This window comes from Myotis brandtii, unplaced genomic scaffold (genome assembly GCF_000412655.1).
Source record: "Myotis brandtii unplaced genomic scaffold, ASM41265v1 scaffold568, whole genome shotgun sequence".
In the NCBI taxonomy this organism is placed as follows: domain Eukaryota; kingdom Metazoa; phylum Chordata; class Mammalia; order Chiroptera; family Vespertilionidae; genus Myotis; species Myotis brandtii.
In genome coordinates this window covers 1,029,240-1,043,715 of record NW_005370122.1, presented here as the reverse complement: position 1 = coordinate 1,043,715, position 14,476 = coordinate 1,029,240, and the positions used below count along the sequence as shown (strand labels likewise).

Below are 14,476 nucleotides of genomic sequence, written 5' to 3'. Positions count from 1 at the left end.
TTTGTGTGTATAAACATATATATGTTTATTTTTTACATGATATAGGTATAACTCTGGAAGAAATTTATGACATTTGCTGCCTTTGGTGACTAATGGGCATGTGGCTTGGAACAGTATATAAGAAAAACTTTGACTATAAACCTATTTTCTAAATTATAAGCAATGTGTAAGCTATTACTTGTGTGACAGAAAAGCATTAAAATTAGTGAAAATCTCAATTTTTTTTACAAAAGAATTGAATATCTATAAGTTCATTCTTCTGTCTCTTGCATGCAATAAATCGCATCATACTGTCAAAGAAAAAAAATGATACATGCTTACCAGTAAACAAATATATAAAGTGCTACAACTTTATTAACCCCAAAGAAAAAGTCAGCTTACTTCCAAGATACTTCATGGTGGAGCTATGCTAATTCGGTGTTAAAAGTAATGTGGAAATGTTATTAAATAATGACATTTTAAAACTTTTTTAGACTCTTTCACAAAAATGGGCAACTCTGTTAAAAGAAAGAGCTTATACAATAGGTCCATCTATCAGTTATGAACATAGACTGTTGATCCAATTAACTGTGCCACCCACAAATTTATCTCCCTAAATTCATTTTTGTAACCAGCTAAGTATAAGTATCCACCAAAATTTATATATAATTTGCCAGCAATTTGAAAATAATTCTCATGGTATGTAATCTATAATAGATACAGATGACAGAATTAAAAAATAGAAATGTGTAAAATTCCTATAAATAACAGATAAAAGTTGTTAGACTCCCAGAATGTTAGAACCCCCCACCCCCACCCCACCCCCACTGCCAGAGCAAGGACGATGGGCCAGGTACAGAAACTCACTAGGGCAGAAAGTCTCAGATGCCTAGCAAGGGGCAAAACTGGGAAAACAAGAACCTCACCCCCAGGGTAACCTTTGCTTCCCTAGCATATCACTGGTCATGTGGTTTAGACCCCCTGACTTTTTCCTCCCTAAAGATAACATCTAGTCCTCAGTTGTTTTTTTAGCTCCAGGCCCACAAAAGCAGCAAAAGCAGACAAGTGGCACCTTGGCTACCTCTGGACCAGCTACATTGACTAATGCACCCCCTGCCCTGGCACCGACCAATCAGTGGAGACCACGACCCTGAAAGAGCACACCTGGAAAGCTGATGAATATTCTCTTAAGACCCTCGCTGGAGACCTCCCTTAAGATTTCCACCTGTAAGAAAGAGATAAATATGCTCAGAATGTTTTCCCTCCAAGGAGCACACCCATGCCATTCCCCCACTGGCATGTATCCCCCAACCCAGGGGTGGGCAAACTTTTTGACTCGAGAGCCACAATGGGTTCTTAAACTGGACCGGAGGGCCGGAACAAAAGCATGGATGGAGTGTTTGTGTGAACTAATATAAATTCAAAGTAAACATCATTACATAAAAGGGTACGGTCTTTTTTTTTTTTTAGTTTTATTCATTTCAAATGGGCTGGATCCGGCCCGCGTGGGCTGTAGTTTGCCCACGGCTGCCCCAACCTAAGGAACCCCATGAGACTTTCAACCAAGGGAGCAACGGGCAGTGGCAGCTCATCCCAGGCTAATGCCCTGAACCTGTCTCCAAGGCCCGCTTTTCTCTGACTTCTCAGTGAGCCAGAGCAGCCCAGCCTAGGCATTTCTATTGCTTCTTCTATATCCTTTCTTGTTTCATTGTCCCAAGTATATTTTGTCTTCCATTATTGACCCAATGTCCCCTTAGCTCGGTGTTGTGCAGCCTTCCCTTTGTAGCCCATCTCCTATCCCCTTCCCTTGGCAATTTTCTTAAATCACCATCTGAGATGGCTATTTAGCCTGCCCACATACCAGCGTGTTAACCTTTCAAGAGTCTTATTATTTTTCCTTCTTCACACATGAGATGTTCTTAAACTATCTGAGCTGTGTTCCCCCACAGTACTTACAAAATGTATTCTTGACCAGCACTTATAAAATGTATCCTTGTCCAAACTGAAATAGTAATATCCCCTTTCCTGTAAAGAAAGACCAACATAAGGGAGATGTGTACTCCCACATAAACTGGAGACACCAGACTGATCAAAGACTCTCCAAGGTGTACTACTGCTTTGCAACCATCAAGGACCTCAGTAAAGTCCTTGATTATTGACAAGCTTTGCTCATTAAAAATGTACATGTTATAGGACCTATTTATTCTCATAAAGGATGAAATCCTTAGGAGTTCTTGAGTTTTTTCCTATCTATTCTATTCACAAAACCAAGTAGTGTAAACTCAAAAATCTGTTAAATAAGATACTTTATTTATATATTTTATCTATCAGTCTATCAATTATCTAGCTATCCTTATCTAAATATATCCTTCACATACACATATACAAATATATCCATAGCCTTTTATTTGTTTATTATCTACATCTTTGTATAGCTGTGTATGTATATCTATATGTATATCTATCCCTTTATCTATCTGTCTATCTGGAAGATTGCACTAGAAACTGATAATTGTATCTGCCTTTGGGGATAGAAGACAAGGAAGGCAAGATCAGGAGAGGAAAGGAGATTTATATCTCTCCCTATATTCTTTTGAACCACTTATGCTTCATAATCATGTCCATGTATTATTTAAAAACTAGTGACCCAGTGCACAAAATTCATGCACATTAAAAGGGAATTAATTAGAGGAAATATTTTAATATTGCTATTTGCCCTTTCTCTATAATAGAAGTGTCAGAGATGAAAGAAAATTAGTAAAATGTATATGAAAATCTTCCTCCTGTCAGAGTCTGGGATGTGCCATGGGAACCAGAGTCAAGGCCCTGCCCACCCATGTGCACCTTGAAATCGCACAAGACCCAGACCTGGCCGGCCCCACCCCCGTCAAGCCCTGCCAGGTGGGGGGGCATAGCCTGAGGTCTACTGGCCCAGGATGAAGGGTGCGCCTTGAGGTCCCTTGGCCCAGGCCAGGGGGCATGGCCTGAGGTCCCCCTCAAGCCCCACCAGGTGAGGGGTACAGCCTCAGGTCCCCCAGCCCAGGGCAGGGTGCATGGCCTGAGGTCACCTGGCCCAGGCCAGGGTAGGGGCATTCCTTGAGGTCCCCATCCCTGGGGGGCACAGCCTCAGGTCCCCCAGCCTGGCACTGGGGTGGAGGGTGTGGCCTGAGGTCCCCCAGCCTGGCACCGGGGTGAGGGGTGCAGTTTGAGGTCCCCCATAAAGCCCTGCTGGGCAGGGGGCACAGCCTGAGGTCCCCTGTAAAGCTCACAGGGTGGAGGACATGGCCTGAGGTCCCCCATCAAGCTCCGCCAGGCAGGGGATGTAGCCTGAGGTCCCCCAGCCTGGCACCAGGGCGGGGGGCACAGCCTGAGGTCCTCCGACCTGGTGCCAGGGCGGGGGCGCAGCCTCAGGTCCCCTGCCCCAGCCCAGTGCCACACCGCCTCAGGTCCCTCTGATTGCTTATTAAGGCTCATTAAGGGAATTCGGCCTCTGCTGTGGGTGCAGCCATCTTGTGTTATGGAATCCCTGCATCCGCTATGGGCACAGCCATTTTGACCATTACTGCATGATGGTCAATTTGCATAGTCCCTCTTTATTAAATAAGATAGAGACTATTTGTGAGAAAGGACCTGGGACATGCTAGATACTTCAAAGAAATCTGTAGATGTACAATGGACCTTCATGGATATACATGAAAACTTGGATATACCTAAGATGCCTCAAGTATATTTACATTTTTTTTCTTTCTCCTTCCCAAAAAGAGTTGAAGCAAATGTGATATGTGTTACTTATTACATTTTGACAATGTGTGGTGGCTCTCACATGACTAGTTCATTAGACTATCTGGACAGGCGTGAACACTGTAATGCAGAGATTTTCAACCTGTTTTATCTATGGTACACATAAACTAATTACTAAAATTCTGCGGCACAACAAAAAACTATATTATTTTTTTGCTGATATGACCACAAAAAATAGGTATAATTTGGATTCATTCACACCTGATGACTATTGTTGTTATGGCTATTGCCATTTTTTTTTTCACAATCTAAGGAAACTGAGGTCAGTGCTCTTGACTAGAGTCAGGTATTGCGTGTTTTAAAAACACTTATGGCATACCAGTTGAAAATTGCTGCTGTAACACACAAAATACATCTTAAACCTCCCCTGCCACCCTCACAATTCATGCATTGAATCTGAAATAATAAAATAATGTGAGCCATACCTACAGGCCTCATCTCCCACTACTCCATCAAATATCCCCAATCTTCCAGCATCCTCTGCTCAGCATTGAAAATACAAAAAAATAAACATGTTGCAGTCTTTTGAGAGCAAAGACCTTACAAATACCAGAGGGGACCAAAGCCAGTTGTGATAAAATGTAAAATGCTAGGTATGTACTTAGTAGCACATTAGCACTAAAGCAGGGATAATCAACTGTCTGGAGAGAGGAGCATGAGTAGATAGGAAAAGCAAATGTGCAATTTAACCAGAGTCTTGAAGGATGAGTCAGAGATAACCTGTACATGGGGAAGGGGTGAAAGCGGGTAGGGCTAGGGCAGGAGGAGGGATTGTCAGCAGTCTGAGAGACAAAAGAGAAGATCCAAAGGCACATGGATGCTCAATAAATACTGAATGGAGGAGGAAGTGTGAATGGGTAATCATATACCATCTATATATATAAAAGCCCAGAGACCGGAACAGTGGAACAACCATAAAGACTGGTGCTTATGATGCACACTGTGGCAGCCAACCAGGCTGATCTGGGCCCCTATCATCCCCCAACACCCCCAACAGCCTGTGGCCCCTCCCCCCCACCAGCCCAGCCTGATGGGCCCCCAATGGGGCAGGCTGGCCAGACCCCACCCATGCACAAATTCGTGCACCCAGACTCTAGTGATTATATAATACTTTACTGCTTCCAAAATGATGGCATAATTACTTTATTCACTCTTCACAATATTCATGTAAAAAGGCAGGCTTTTAGGTTATATTTCACAGATGATGAACTTGAGGTCCTAAGAGATATAAATGACTTAGTGATGCAATTAAAATGCTACCCAGGCCCCCTAGCCATGCCATTGCCACTTCAATGACCACAGAACATCCGTCAGAGCAGCAGCAGGAGCGGAGGCGGTCCCCTGGATCCCCCATCTCTGTGTGTTAGCTTCAGCTTCCACTTCAGCTCTCAGTTTAGATACAAAATAGCAAATATTTTGTCTGGAATACTCTGCTGTTAGGATTCCTGACATCACACCCAGCCACCTGAGAAGCCAGAACAATTTATGTGGACATTTTAACTTTGAGGGAATCCTTATGGCCACAGGTGTGTTCTGAAATGCTGTTATGAAGCCAACAACCTCTAATCATAAGTCAAATTCTAATATCGAAATTTGATGTGATGAAGCAGATTACTACCTCTACATAAACTGAATGCACAACACTGTTTTCTACTGAAAGGTGTTAACATTAATGCCTCTGGGTGAGAACAATTCCCTTTGTCCTCTAATAGGTTCCACTTTCTTTCCACTGAATTGGAATTGCCACCCATTGTTGGTAAATCTTGCAGGCATAGTAGTTTTCCCTTATCTGTAAAAGATGCATTACAAGCCTTCCAGTGGATGCCTGAAACCATGTATAATACCAAACCCTATATGCATTATGTATTTTCCTATACATACATGCCTATGATGAAGTTTAATTTATAAATTAGGCACAATAAAACATTAAGAATAACTGATAATAAAATAAATATAACGATATACTGTAATAAAAGTTATGTGAATATGGTCTCTCAAAATATCTTATTGTACTGTACTCACCCTTCTTGTGATGATGTGAGATGATAAAATGCCTATGTAATGAGATAAAGTGAGGTGAGTGACCTATGCATTGTGGTGTAGCATTAGGCTACTCTTGACCTTCTGACTATACATCAGAGGGAAGATTATCTGCTTTGGGTGATCCTGGATCATAGAGCCATGTAGTACTTGGATGTCAGGAGCAGACGATGTTGATGGTTGGGGAAATTTAACATTTTCAGACCACGGTTGACCACAGGTAACTGAAACTGCAGAAAGTTAAACTGAGGTTTAGGGATAAACAGGTAAGGGAGGGCTACTATATTACCAATGATTATGGGAGATGATCAGCATTAAAGTCAGCAACAGCCAGCAACAAAGCTAATATCTGGGAGTCTGCAGAAAGGGAGCAACCCAACTCAGTAAAGTAAGGCAGAGTAATTTTTTATTCATGTAGAAATTCACACTAAAGACTGATATAATACAATAAGAAATGAATGAAACTTGGGGGGAGCATCATTAGAGGAGTCAGCAGATTGTCTCCCCAAACCTTCACTGTCATCTTCACCAAAATAAAGATATTATGGAGGAAAAACTGATAAAAAATTTACATGACCGTTATCCCAAAATTTTACATGACCCTTATCCCAATGTCTAAGATACGTCATGAATCCAGAAAATGTGAAAGTTAATCCAAAAATCATTGTAGAAAAAAGACTCTATTCAGAGTAAGTGAAATGGCAAAATGATCTATGGAATGAATATTGAACTTTGCTGCAAAGGAGTTCTCATCAAAAAGAAATTCAAAATGTAAAATTTTGAAATTAAGTAATGTAAAATAAAGTCCTTTCTTCTGTGAATGAGTGACCTAGTTTATTACCTTCTCTGAAATCTTGAAAGTGTTTTTGAAGTGTTTAGTTCAAAAAGCCAAGAAATAAAAGTGTAGAATAGAAAAAAAAGAGAGTACTGGAGATCAAAGAATCCACGGTAAATTTAAAAATATATTACCAAATAGAAAATCAAGACAAAAATGTTTAAGCATCATGGATCAAGATTTTGCAACTATATTTATGTAAGGTAATTTTATCCTCAGTGAAAATCATCTGTTGACTGATGCCAACTAGCTTACTATGTCAGGGTTGATGAAACAGCATGTAGCTAGCTATACCAGGAAATCACATATGAGTGACAACAAATATAATAATTAAAAACTGACAAGAGTTTCTGTCTTCTTTCCTTCCTCCTCTCCTTTTCTCCCCTTCCCTCTTTCCTTTTTCCCTCCATTCTTTCCTCCTTCCTTCCTTGATTTCTTCCTTTTCTCAGTTCATTTTCTAATCTCCACTCTGAATTACACTCTGGATTAGTTAACGTACCATAATTTGTGCAAGTAGTTTTGAGCAAACCTGATTTAACTACCAATCCAATTCCAATCTAATTTATTTTAGTAGTGTTTTATCTCTCCCTCATACTTTGACACCCTCCAGGAATGTGCCTTGATAAACCACTCTTTGATCAAACTCTGAGCAGCGAAAAGCACATACATGTGCAACAGATGAGTGCTCTAATGTCTCTGTATGCAACATGCTATGGGATGATAAGAAAGGAGGCAAATGATCATACCTGGGGGAATTTGGGAGACTTCCTACAAGAGGTAACATTTGATATCACATCTACATATATAAAAGCCTAAGTGACCAACCAGAACGACAGGTCAACTGGTCGCTATGACACACACTGACCACCAGTGGGCAGATGCTCAATGCAGGAGCTGCCGGCCAGTGCACTCCCACAGTGGGAGCGCTGCTTAGCTGACTGACCTGTCCTGGCAGCCCACCAGCCCGGTGGCAGCCACTCCCTCCCTCAGTAGTCCTGCAGGTCTAATCTCTGGAGAATGGGCCAGGCACCAATGGACCAGTGCCACCGGCCTTCTGGAAGTTGGCCTCGGGCACCACAACCACATCCCCTCCCTAGATGCTCCGCAAGGAAGAAAGGATATAAAAGCAGCTGCCAGGTGGCTCCCGACAACCAGCATGAACATCAGCGGGATGGATCCAGATCCTGGGCTGGCAAGGGCATCCCACCGCCTGCCCGGAGGGCTGATCACATCCCCCCTCCACCCCCGGAACCCCACCCGTGCACGAATTCGTGCACTAGGCCTCTAGTGGAATAATAAATAGGAATTTCCCATGCAGACAAGATGGGGAGGCAGGGTATTCCATGATGAAGAGAGGTAGAGGGTGAAAGTAATTAAGCCACTCAATTAAAAAACAATTAGGAAGTATTTTGTGAAATGTTTTTTAAAACATGAATTTCGATAGCCAGAGTCTAATCCAGTGATGGCGAACCATTTGAGCTTGGCGTGTCAGCATTTTGAAAACCCTAACTTAACTCTGGTGCCGTGTCACATATAGAAATTTTTTGATATTTGCAACCATAGTAAAAACTAATGACAATGAAAACACAACAATCCAAAACCTATGGGACACAATGAAAGCAGTCCTGAGAGGGAAGTTTATAGCTCTACAGGCCTATCTCAAAAAACAAGAAAAAATGGTAGTAAATCATCTAACTCTTCAACTCAAAGAATTAGAAAGAGAGCAACAAGAAAACCCCAGAGTGAGCAGAAGGAAGGAGATAATAAAGATTAGAGCAGAAATAAATGACATAGAGACCAAAAAAACAATACAGAAAATCAATGAAACCAAGAGCTGGTTCTTTGAAAGGATAAACAAGATTGACAAACCTCTAGCCAGGCTCACCAAGAAGCAAAGAGAGAGGACCCAAATAAACCAAATCAGAAACGATAGAGGCGAAATAACAACAGACCCCACAGAAATACAAATGATTGTTAAACAATACTATGGACAGCTCTACTCCAACAAACTAGACAACCTGGAGGAAATGGACAAATTCCTAGGAAAGTACAACATTCCAAAACTCAATCAGGAAGAATCTAAAAACCTCAATAGGCCAATAACTATGGAAGAAATTGAAGCAGTCATCAAAAAGCTTCCAGCAAACAAAAGCCCAGGACCAGATGGCTTCTCAGGGGAGTTTTACCAAACTTTCAAGGAAGAACTAAAACCTATCCTCCTCAGACTACTACAAAAAATTCAGGAGGAAGGAACACTTCCAAGCTCATTCTATGAAGCCAGCATCACCCTAATACCAAAACCAGGTAAAGACAACACAATGAAAGAGAATTACAGGCCAATATCCCTCATGAACATAGATGCCAAAATCCTCAACAAAATCTTAGCAAATCGGATCCAGCAGTACATCAGAAAGATCATACACCATGACCAAGTAGGATTTATCCCAGGGATGCAAGGATGGTACAACATCCGTAAATCAATAAACGTAATACATCACATAAACAAATTGAAAGAAAAAAACCACATGGTCATATCAATTGATGCAGAAAAAGCATTCGACAAAATCCAACACCCATTTTTGATAAAAACTCTCAGCAAGGTGGGAATAGAAGGATCATACCTCAACATAATAAAAGCCATATATGACAGGCCCACAGCCAACATCATACTCAATGGACAAAAACTAACACCATTTCCCCTAAGAACAGGAACAAGACAGGGATGCCCACTCTCGCCACTCCTCTTTAACATAGTCCTGGAAGTATTAGCCATTGCAATTAGACAAGAAGAAGAAATAAAAGGCATCCAAATTGGAAAAGAGGAAGTAAAACTGTCCTTATTTGCAGACGACATGATATTATACATACAAAACCCTAGAGACTCCATCAAAAAACTACTAGACTTAATACATGAATTTGGCAATGTAGCAGGATACAAAATTAACCCCAAGAAATCTGAGGCATTTCTATACACCAATAGTGAACTTTCAGAAAGAGAGATTATAAAAACAATCCCATTTACCATCGCACCAAAAAAATTAAGCTACCTAGGAATAAACTTAACTAAAGAGGTAAAAGACCTCTACTCAGAAAACTACAGGACGTTGAAAAAAGAGATAGAGGAAGACATAAAGAGATGGAAGAACATACCATGTTCTTGGATTGGTAGAATCAACATCATTAAAATGTCCATACTACCCAAAGCAATCTATAAATTCAACGCACTTCCCATTAAAATACCAATGGCCTACTTCAAAGATCTAGAACGAACTCTCCAAAAATTCATCTGGAATAAAAAAAGACCCCGAATAGCTGCAGCGATCCTGAGAAAGAACAAAGTAGGTGGGATCTCAATGCCAGATATCAAGCTGTATTACAAAGCCACTGTTCTCAAAACTGCCTGGTACTGGCACAAGAACAGACATATAGATCAGTGGAATAGAATAGAGAGTCCAGAAATTAGCCCGAACCAATATGCTCAATTAATATTTGACAAAGGAGGCAAGAACATACAATGGAGCCAAGATAGTCTCTTCAATAAGTGGTGTTGGGAAAATTGGACAGATATATGCAAGAAAATGAAACTAGACCACCAACTTACACCATACACAAGAATAAACTCAAAATGGATAAAGGACTTAAATGTACGACAGGAAACCATAAAAATTCTAGAAGAATCCAAAGGCAACAAAATCTCAGACATATGCCGAAGCAATTTCTTCACTGATACAGCTCCTAGGGCAGTTGAAACTAAAGAGAAAATGAACAAATGGGACTACATCAAAATAAAAAGCTTCTGCACAGCAAAAGAAACCATCAACAAAACAACAAGAAAACCCACTGCGTGGGAAAACATATTTGCCAATGTCATATCTGATAAGGGCCTAATCTCCAAAATTTATAGGGAACTCATACAACTTAACAAAAGGAAGATAAACAATCCAATCAAAAAATGGGCAAAGGATCTAAATAGACACCTTTCAAAAGAGGACATTCAGAAAGCCAAGAGACATATGAAAACATGCTCAAAGTCACTAATCATCCGAGAGATGCAAATCAAAACAACAATGAGGTACCATCTCACACCTGTCAGACTGGCTATCATCAACAAATCAACAAATGACAAGTGCTGGAGAGGATGTGGAGAAAAAGGAACACTTGTGCACTGCTGGTGGGAATGCAGACTGGTGCAGCCACTATGGAAGACAGTATGGAGTTTCCTCAAAAAGCTGGAAATGGAACTCCCATTTGACCCTGTGACACTACTTCTAGGACTATATCCCAAGAAACCAGAAACACCAATCAGAAAGGATATATGCACCCATATGTTCATAGCAGCACAATCCATAGCTAATAAGATCTGGAAACAGCCTAAGTGCCCATCAGTAGATGAATGGATTAGAAAACTGTGGTACATCTACACGATGGAATACTATGCTGCTGTAAAAAAGAAGGAACTCTTACCATTTGCAACAGCATGGATGGAACTGGAGAGCATTATGCTAAGTGAAATAAGCCAGTCAATGAAGGAAAAATACCACATGATCTCACACATTCATGGATAATAGAGACCATTACAAACTTTTGAACAATAATAGATACAGAGGCAGAGCTGCCTCAAACAGATTGTCAAACTGCAGCAGGAAGGCCAGGGAGGGTTGGGGGGCAGGAGGAAGGGGAGTAAGAGATCAACCGAAGGACTTGTATGCATGCATATAAGCATAACCAATGGACATAAGACACTGGGGGGTAGGGGAGGCCAGGGGATTGTCAAGGGAGGGGAAAAAAAGGACACATATGTAATACCCTTTGTAATACTTTAAGCAATAAAAAAATTAAAAAAAAAAAACAATAAGGAATGGAGCTGGTAGGTCACATACCTGACAACCAATGTAATCAAACAATTGACAATTAACTGTTCAAAAGACCTATCTTGGTATTACCCTTCCTCAGAGATTTTCTTTTGTATGCAGAATAAATGCCTATTCATGTCTGCCAGCTAACTGGACAGGAACTTGTACTCTGGCATTCTTAACTCTCCAGATGAACATCATCCCCAACAATCAATCTCTTGTAGTTCCTCTGGCAGCACACACCTGATCTAAAAGAGCCATTCAGGTCATACCCCTGTTAATTGGACTAGGAATCACTGCTGGAATAGGTACTGGTATTGAAAGTATAGCCTCATCAGCCTCCTATTACCAGAAATTATCAAAAGACCTTTCAGATGACATAGAACGGGTTGCAAAATCCTTCGTAGCCTTAAAGGATCAAGTAGACACTCTAGCAGCAGCAGTATTACAAAACAGACGGGGTTTCGACCTAACTGCTGAAAAGGGAGGATTATGCCTCTTCTTAAGCGAAGAGTGTTACTTTTATTTGAACCAATCAGGAATAGTTAGAGATATGGCCCAGCAATTAAAGGAACAGGTCACAAAAAGGAAACAGGAATTGTCAGAACCTTGGAATTCCTGGAGTAACATCTGGAATTGGACATCTTGGGCTCTCCCACTCACTGGCCCCCTCCTAATGCTTCTCATGGCACACCTTTTTGGCCCCTGTATTCTCAACATGATAACCTATTTCATTTCCTCTCATTTAGAAACAATAAAACTCCAGATGATGCTTCAAACAAAGAACCTCAACTACGGATACAACCCTCTGGACAAGGAGCCATAGTTGCTGCATCCCTTCCCCATTAGACACCTCCACTCCACAGGAAGTATCAAGAGTGGTCAGTGCGCATTTCCTTCACACAGCACAGCAGGAAATCCCTTGTTCATACCCACCCTTAAAATAATGATGTCTAAGTCTGCTAGGGGCAGCTTGAGAATCAAGAGGGGGGAATGAGAATGCAGGCCGAAAGCAGATAACCCTCCCCTTACATGCTCCTCCATAACCACGCCCTTGGCTTCCGTAATCTCACTTGCTTCTGGCATCAGCCAACCGCCCAGGCTGCCACGTGTGTGGAAAGACCCCTGAATACCAGGAAACTTATCATATATAAAAGAAGGTCAGAATCCAGATGCAGGGCTCAGCCTCTGGAGGGAACTCAGCTGAACCAGCACTGGTGCAAATAAAACAGTCCTTTTCTGAACCTCCAAGGGCATTTGGTTTGTCACTTCCGGCCAACCTGATTTCTTCCATAACACATGGACTATGCATATAAGATCCCCAGTTAATCTCTTTCCACCCACCCCCACAACCCCAACTTTCCCCTTGAGATTCCTTAGTCTGTTCCTTGCTTCTATAACACTAGATCTGTTTTTTTAATTACATATCCATTTCAATATTTTAAAATTTATCTTTATTAGAGATGTCTACCTGTTTGTTTGGTTTTTTTTCTTATTGATCCCCTCCACCCTGCACCTGCTTCTCCCAGGCCTTCACCACTCTATTGTCTGTGTCCATGGACTATGCATATATGCATATAAGTTTCCCAGTTAATCAATTCCCACCCACCCCCATCCCTGCCTTCCCTCTGAAATTCGTCAGTCTGTTCCATGCTTCTATGTCACTGGATCTATTTAGCTCAACACTTTATTTTGTTCATTAGATTCCACATATGAGTGAGATCAGGTGATACTTGTCTTTCTCTGTCTGGCACATTTTGCCAGACACTCTACAAGTCCCTCAATGCTGTCTCAAACAATAAGAGATCCTTCTGTTTTACAGCTGCATAGTATTCCATTGTGTAAATGTACCACAGCTTTTTTTATTCATTCACATACTGATGGGCACTTGGGCTGTTTCCAGATCTTAGTTATTATAAATTGTGTTGCTATGAACATAGAGGTGCATATATTCTTTCTGAATGGTGTTTCAGGTTTCTTATGATATATTCCTAGGTCAAATAGCAATTCCATTTTTAATTTTTTGAGGAAACTCGGTGCTATTTTGCATAGTTGCTGCACCAGTCTGCATTCCCACCAGCAGTATACTACAGTTCCATTTTCTCCACATCTTCACCAGCACTTGTCATTTGTTGATTTGTTGATGGTAGCCATTCTGACAGCTGTGAGATAATATCTCATTGCCGTTTTAATTTGTATTTCTCTGATGATTAGTGACTTTGAGCATTTTTTCATGAGTCTCTTGGCCATTTCTATGTCATCTTTGGAGAAATATCTATTAAGATCCTTTGCCCATTTTTTAATTGGATTATTTAAGTTGTATGAGTTCCCTTTGTTAAATTGTATGAGTTCCTTATATATTTTAGAGATTAACCCCTTATCCAATTTATCATTGGCAAATATGTTCTCCAATAAAGTGGGCTCCATTTTTATTTTATTGATGATTGGGGTTTTTTAAATTTTTTATTGATTAAGGTATTACAAATGTATCTTTATCCCCCCATTGTCCCCTCATCCCCCCAGTCTTGCCCTCACCCTCACCCCCTGTTGTCTGCATCCATTGCTTATGCTTATATGCATGCATACAAGTCCTTAGGTTGATGTCTCCCCTTTACTCACACCCTCTCTTACCTTCCCTCTGAGGTTTAAGCAACTGACCAATGCTTCTCTGTCTCTAGATCTGTTTTTGTTCATCGGTTTATGTTGTTCATTATAGTCCACAAATGAGTGAGAGCATGTGATAGTTATCTTTCTCTGACTGACTTATTTCACTTAGCATAATGCTATCTAGCTCCATCCATGTTGTTGCAAATGGTAGGAGTTCCTTCCATTTTACTGCAGCATAGTATTCTATTGCATAGATGTGCCAAAATTTTTTAATCCACTCATCTGCTGATGGGCACTTAGGCTGTTTCCAAATCTTAGCTATTGTAAATTGTGCTGCTATGAACATAGGGGTGCATATATC

General features: G+C 40.9%; 1 pseudogene; it reads left to right on the top strand.

Annotated features, from left to right (window-relative positions):
• The first annotated feature begins 6,447 nt into the window (after positions 1 to 6,447).
• LOC102250363 overlaps positions 6,448 to 14,476 on the top strand; it is a 38,577-nt pseudogene continuing 30,548 nt past the window's right edge.